Source organism: Anomalospiza imberbis, chromosome 21 (assembly GCF_031753505.1).
Source record: "Anomalospiza imberbis isolate Cuckoo-Finch-1a 21T00152 chromosome 21, ASM3175350v1, whole genome shotgun sequence".
NCBI classification, from domain to species: Eukaryota; Metazoa; Chordata; class Aves; order Passeriformes; family Viduidae; genus Anomalospiza; species Anomalospiza imberbis.
Window position 1 is genome coordinate 1,254,513 of NC_089701.1, and position 6,585 is coordinate 1,261,097.

A 6,585-nucleotide genomic window follows, 5' to 3' on the forward strand; every position below is an offset into this window, starting at 1 on the left:
ATCCAGTCAATATTTTGTCACTCCAAACCCTTCTCTGGACTACCTGAATGCCACCGCCTGGCTCTGCAGAACCATCCCCAGCCCGGGAGCAGGTATGGACAGAGAGAAAACTTTGTGCTACAGCTGGGGAGCGGGGACAGACGGAGCTGACACGGACAGGGACTCACGGGGCACCTCGCGTGCAAATACTGGCAGCAAGAAGAGCCTAGAAAAGCTGCAAATTGAAACAGTGGCAATGGAATCTTATAAATGCACCTGAGTAAGAGGATTTCTTTAAAAGCTGAACGCAGCGAGAACTGTGCGAGTGCTGGAGCTCTGCTGCTGTGCTGCCCCTGGCTCACACTGCCCGCTCCCAGACAAGAGCACGTTAATTAAGTGGCAGGTCAGACACGAGAAGGTGAGAGGGCATTTCCCACCAATCCGCGACATTCTGCCCATTTTACACTTTGCAAACTTTTTGTACAAGCGTGGCTAATTCTTTTCAATGCAATTCTCATTTGGAAAATATTAGGTAGTTTTAAGGGAATTACCACCTGAAAATGAGGCAAAAAATGCGTATTGCTGGTTTTAAGATTTCCAAAGATGCAGTATGTAAATTTGTTTATATAAATATGTATAAGATATCTCACAGTATGAGGCTGTGTGTGTGTGGATGAACATATGTGTGTGTAACCATCTATCTATTTGCAGATTCAGACACAGACATATGTTATAATTACTTAGAGGCAAATATCTGCAGAAATAATTCTTTGGGTTCAGTAGTTTTCTTTAATGTGCAGTAAGTTTCTCTTCAGAGATTTCTGTGCTCAGGAAAGATCTTATGAATTTATGTAATGTATAGTATTATGAAATCAAATAAAGGATGCCTTGTATGATTTCGCAAGAATTATACATTAGTATTCTCTTTCAACATGTGTGATATTTTGAATTATGTAACCAACTTAATAGATATTTTTAAAATAAACAATACATACGATGAACTTGTAGAAATACATACTGTAGAAATCTCAAGAAAGAAGAATTATTATTCAAATATTTTGAGATGTTTGCCAAATGACATTATAATTAAAAAACCCACCACATTTAACTTGAACTCTTCAAGAAGAGTAATATGTATTCAATTACTAAAAGATAGTAAAAGATAGTAACTTACTGATCCCAGTAAGATTTGCTGTTTTCTAAGAGTAACAGAAATTTCCATTTTCACTTTATGGATTTTCCTGCATCGCTGTTATTGCAACTTCAGTTAAAAAAATTTGGCATGAGCAAAATGTAAAGTAAAATGTAAAGGTCAACTGATAAGCTATGATTGTATCTCTACTTTTGCTGTGTAAATCTGCTCTTATCAATAATTCACTATTCATGTTCTACAAAGGCTCTGTCTGTACATTTTTAATTAGCACTTAAAATTTTACACAAACAATTAAAAAAAGGGAACTACTCTGTGCTTGGAGTCTTTATGTCATAATCTACTACACATTTTTTCCGATAGATTTGGCAAATGAATACTCTGTTTTGATACATCAATCTCAAACAAAGGTGGACTCCGATGCAATTTTTCACTGTTCATTTCCCTGAACCTTTTGGGATATAAAGAATCATGAACAAATACTTAACAGCCTGATCAATAGCCATTGACCATTTGGAGCCCCTCGCACCCTAACAAGCACAGCTTGATCATGTATATTTGATCATGTAAAATTTCAAAGCACCTTGATACAGCAGAGCAAGGGTTTCTATGGCATCTCTGTGTTATTTCCTAAAGCACGTATTTCCCATGATTTAGCTTTACCATTAATGAAAACTTACTGCACATCTATTTGGTGAAGCTCAAGATCATGAATTTCAGTGTTATATATCCACAGTATTTCATATGAATGGCAAATATAAAGCACTGTGCTAACATTTTAGGATAGGGAACTCTGGATGTGCCTATGGATTCAATGGACCCCAGAGTGCAAATCTAAAAAGCCCTATCGTTATAAATCTTGCATTCCTGTTAAGTGCTGGCATGCACATTACACTGAGGTGTGTTAAGTTTATTTTAGCGGAAAAATTGCAGCAAAAATCTTTCCCTTGATATCCTTTTAAATATATGTCCACATATGTATAAAATAAAAAATATTCACATTTGCAGCTGTGTTAGCCAGCCCTCAGCCTTATTAATATGATGGAAAGAGATAAAGATCTAAGCAAAAATTATTTACAGTGAAAAATTTCTTTGCAGAACTTCATTATTGTTCATAATTCCACATCCAGTGTCTTTCACATAGGAATTTTTAGTTTATCATTAAAATATAACACTGATGCTACATTTGTATAGCTGCCTTTTCTGCTTATAATCATAATGTTTATTCTAACTTTCTGGGCTTATTATTTTAGACAGATATCAGTTTAATTAGCTTAAGCTGTCATAGTCTAATAAATACAGACGGGTTGCCTGGTTCGGGAGGAGGAAGGTGGCTGCAGATTTCAGAAGCAAAGACAGTTAATGCCATGTACATTATCATGTAAACAGCAAAAGGACAAAAATAATTACCTGATAAACTTTCAATTTCTGACTCTCCCCTATATGCTTTCTGACCAATTTTTCAATAGAAAATCCATTCAAATTAGGCAAGTCCTCTAAATATCTGCAGCATCTGCTGGTTCAGACACCTTCCTTTATGCAGAGTACCATTTTCATACGATAATACATGTAATATGATATAGAATGACAGAATGCATGACAGTTGCCCATAATACATAGAAAGTCACTCAAAGGACAGAAGCGACATTTGGATAATTAGCATCCATTGGGCAGTCAATCATGCGAATAGAAAAAACTGAACAAAACCCACAATGGAGTTAGAAAACAAAAGGGACCCTAGCCAGTCTCAGGATTAACTGCTCTAAAGCGATCTAAATGCTTTTGTATCTAAAGAACTGAGGCTCCCAGGGCTGCCCTGTTCCCCTCTAGATACCCAGGGAACTAATTGTGGCGATCAAAGTTAAAGCATTCTCTCTTCTTTATAGACTGCTAAATACACAGAAAAATTATTTCTCCATTCGTGTTCATTAAACTATTTTAAAGTTAAAAAACTGATGCCACGTTCTTTTGCCAAGTGAAATGAGCTAGAGTATTGAGATTGTCCTGCTTTTATGAGAACACAACAGACCTTTTAATTTAATCTCTGCCTTTGTTTGATTAATATTATTTTGCTGTTGTCCAGTCTCCTATCTCTTTCTTTTTGGATAATGAAGGCAATTGTCATTCGAAACTCCTGTGTGAGAAAAACCTGAACACAGGAATAGGAATAATAATAATACAAAGCCCATTAATAAAATTAAGCAGGAAAGGCTCCACAATTTCCTATTAGCTTCCACTTCATAAAATAAATAAAATATTTTGTCAATATATGCAGCTCAAAATATTTCCTTTCCCCAGATTAAGTAGAAGATAAGGGCAGCCTCCTTTAATGCTCCATCTAACAGAAGAGAAAGAGAAAGAGAAGAGATACAGAGAGAGCCCCAGGATGTGGAAAGTCATGAAAATACCTACCCTGGAGACAGTATTCCCATAGGATCCTTTTCATACAAATTCCAACTTGCCTAATGCCCTTAATGAATGAAATAAAAGAGAATTCAGAAAGGCCCATGCTGATGGCTCCTGCTGGAAAGTGTGTGGTTTAAGGCATAGCTGCAGCAGTTCTGGGAGGGAATCAGCTCCGGTCCCCATCAGCCAAGCAGACAGGAATCACTGGGGCGAAATCTTCCCCCTCACACATTTGCAATTGACTTGAAATAACATCACGACACCTTTGGATAATTGACGCCTTCTTACCTTTCGTTGTCCTTTGTAATTAATATTTGTAGATCTAGAGGTTTCTGCCAGCCACAGATAACAGGAAGGTGGAAGGGGTGGGGAGACAGTGTGTGTGTGTGTGTGCGCGTGTGTGTGTGCGCGAGTGTGTGAGTGTGTGCGAGAGAGACAGAGGCACAGGGAAGGAGAGAGGCAGAGAGAGGCTTTGGTTGTATCTCTGCTTGGGGAATGGAGCGCTGGTGGATTTGTGTGGATGTGGACTGGGGGCTTTGCAAACCTCTGGAGTTCTAAAGGCAAGACAGAAAGTGAGAGGTAGGATGAGCTGGATGTCCCCTGCCAGTCCTTACAGAGTTTCAGCAGCCGTGACCTTAGCCCTTTTGCTGTGTCAGCCCCAGCCGCAGCCCCCTTGCCCAGCTGCTGTGCCAGCCTCCCAACGAGGAGAAGGGAGAGGGGACAGCAGAGGTAAGGAGGCAGAGAGAGATCGAGATCAGAAGGGCTTTTCGCCCAGTCAAACGGGCCTCCGGTGACAAATCAATCACGGCCCTTTCAAACCAATGGTGCTGCCAGTCTCCAGCCCACCAAGCCCTCACAGCCTCCCCCGGCTCCTCGGGCTCTCCTACATGACACTCAGCTGATGACGGGAGCTCCAGTCAGAGCAGGGCTGCTTTTTACAGGTTGATTTGGTCATTAGCATCATTGCTTCTCTATCTCCCCCTCTTGTTCTGTCTTTACCTACCATCTATTTATTTATTAAATATTGAAAACTAATATTAGAAGAGGGATTGAGATAACCAGAAACATTTGCAAATAAGTTGCTATACTGCTTTGCTAAAGGAATCCAGATTTATCTTTTTATTTGATTTTTGTACTCTTAGGAAGAGCTACTTATTTTAATGTAATGAGTTGATCTGATCAGTATAATCAGGGACAAAGAAAGGAGGCCTTACAAGATGCTCACTTCACCTCCTCCTTCCCTTTATTTATTTTACACCAATAAAAACTGGCTTCGGTGATTTTTCCCACTACGCCCATAGGACAGGAATTATTTTTCAATTTTCTTTTTTTGCAGACATTTGTTAAAATACGATATTAGGTCCCTTCTAAACCTATGAGGAAGTTCCTTATCTGAAAAATATTTGCATTGCCACTGAAATTCTTGTATTTCAAGGAGTGTACACTAATAAAGCCTTAAATGAGGGAGGAAAAATCCCCCAAAAATTACTACCAAATCCTAATAAGTACTTTTTTCAATGCTGACTTTCTTCTGAATATCTGAATAAATGTTTTAAAGTGTTTTAAAGTTATAGAAGAAGAGGGCTTAAAAGTTTAAGAAGAACAAAGTACTCTTTTACAGATTTTGTGATTACAGGAATTGCATTCTCTGTTTCCTCCTCTCTTCTCTCCTTGCCACGCCCCTCCCCCCAATTGCTAATACATAGGGGAAAAAAAAATCAAAACAAGGTCTTAACAGAGTATATCTTGCTCTCTTTAAGTCTTCTTTAACCTTAATCCCTGGAATAAAATCCTCCTGCACCCCCCAAAAAAAGAATACTGCTCGTTAAGGAAAAGGGAGCAGTCCCTTCTCATCCTCGCTCACGTCCAGTGCCAACCTCTTGGGCTGCAGCCAGGGATGGCAGTGCAGGTCTTAACTCACAAATTTACATGTTGGCCATCTGAGAGCAACTGGCCAGTGTGGAGTGGGGTGGCAAAGAGGGATGACGGAAATGTGCAGAATGGAGCCCAGCTCTACCAGGCTCTGTAAAGAGAGCCTGGGCCAGACACGATGGCATCAAGAAATAGCACAATGTACTCAAAAACGTCTCCCCTGTCTCCTTTCTACCATGAGTGAAGTGTGCGAAACTGAAGTGCATTGCAGAGAGCAGTGTGGGGTGCTGAACAGCCTCTAGCTGGAGAGTGCTTCAGTCTTTATCTTCAAAGCTGTCCTGTCAAATACAAGGTCTTTTAAACATCAGAGGGATAAAGTTTCTGATTCTGAAGAGTTCGTTTTCCTCTTGGTTTTCCTCAATCAGAAGTTAAGCCCATACGACCCCCACAGTAAGCTGGCTCTGGGATTGCTGCCCTGCTACTTGCCCCATGATTTGGGGATGCTTGGATAGAGCAATCTTGATTTGCTCACTGTTTGTTGAGTTCAGTTTTCTTCATGTTAGTTCTTTCTTCCATCTTACGTTTCTTGAGGCTGTTGCTGTGTGGCAGTGAATTGAATCTTATGAACTTTAAAGAAAATTGTGGCTGGGACCTGGAGAATATTCATCTGTTGCAGAAAATGCTGAAGTCTGAACATGTGAGAATTGAACTAATGAGTTTTCCCCTCATTTCAATCCCTCAGTCTCTTTTTTTACCATACCTTAATTGCAGTGTTTTCTGACAAAATAATCCTAGCTCCTAAAAAAAATTAAATGTGCGTCTTGATTTCATTGCTTGTACTTCCTTCTACCAATATAATAAAAGAAATTAAGATGATTTACAAAATAATGTGCCTTTCTGTCTTCTTACTGTCAATACATAAGTACTACACCGAAATCTAGTTGATTTCCAAAATGAAAATTCATTACATTTCTGGAAACTTGAACAATCAGCTCCGTGCATTTTAATTAGATTGCCTGTTTTTTCATTTATTACTAATACAGTCCTCTTAACTATGATTTATTTGTTAAACAAAGTGCCATAATCCATCACTTATTCATCTTAATTTCAGCAAAATTAAAGTAGTCGCTGTTATATTACACCTAATTGCACTTGCAATGAAAAGAACGGAGATGTTA

The 6,585-nt window shown here is 39.0% G+C and overlaps 1 protein-coding gene across 2 annotated transcripts in view; it reads right to left on the reverse strand.

Moving 5' to 3' along the window:
* The window catches only part of LHX2 (LIM homeobox 2), a 34,382-nt gene extending 30,216 nt beyond the window's left edge, over window positions 1–4,166 (reverse strand). For both annotated transcript variants that reach the window (XM_068210912.1, XM_068210911.1), the window contains exon 1: window positions 3,824–4,166. The gene's annotated coding sequence lies outside the window, so the exon portion shown is untranslated. The remainder of the gene's footprint in view (window positions 1–3,823) is intronic.
* Window positions 4,167–6,585: the final 2,419 nt, after the last annotated feature.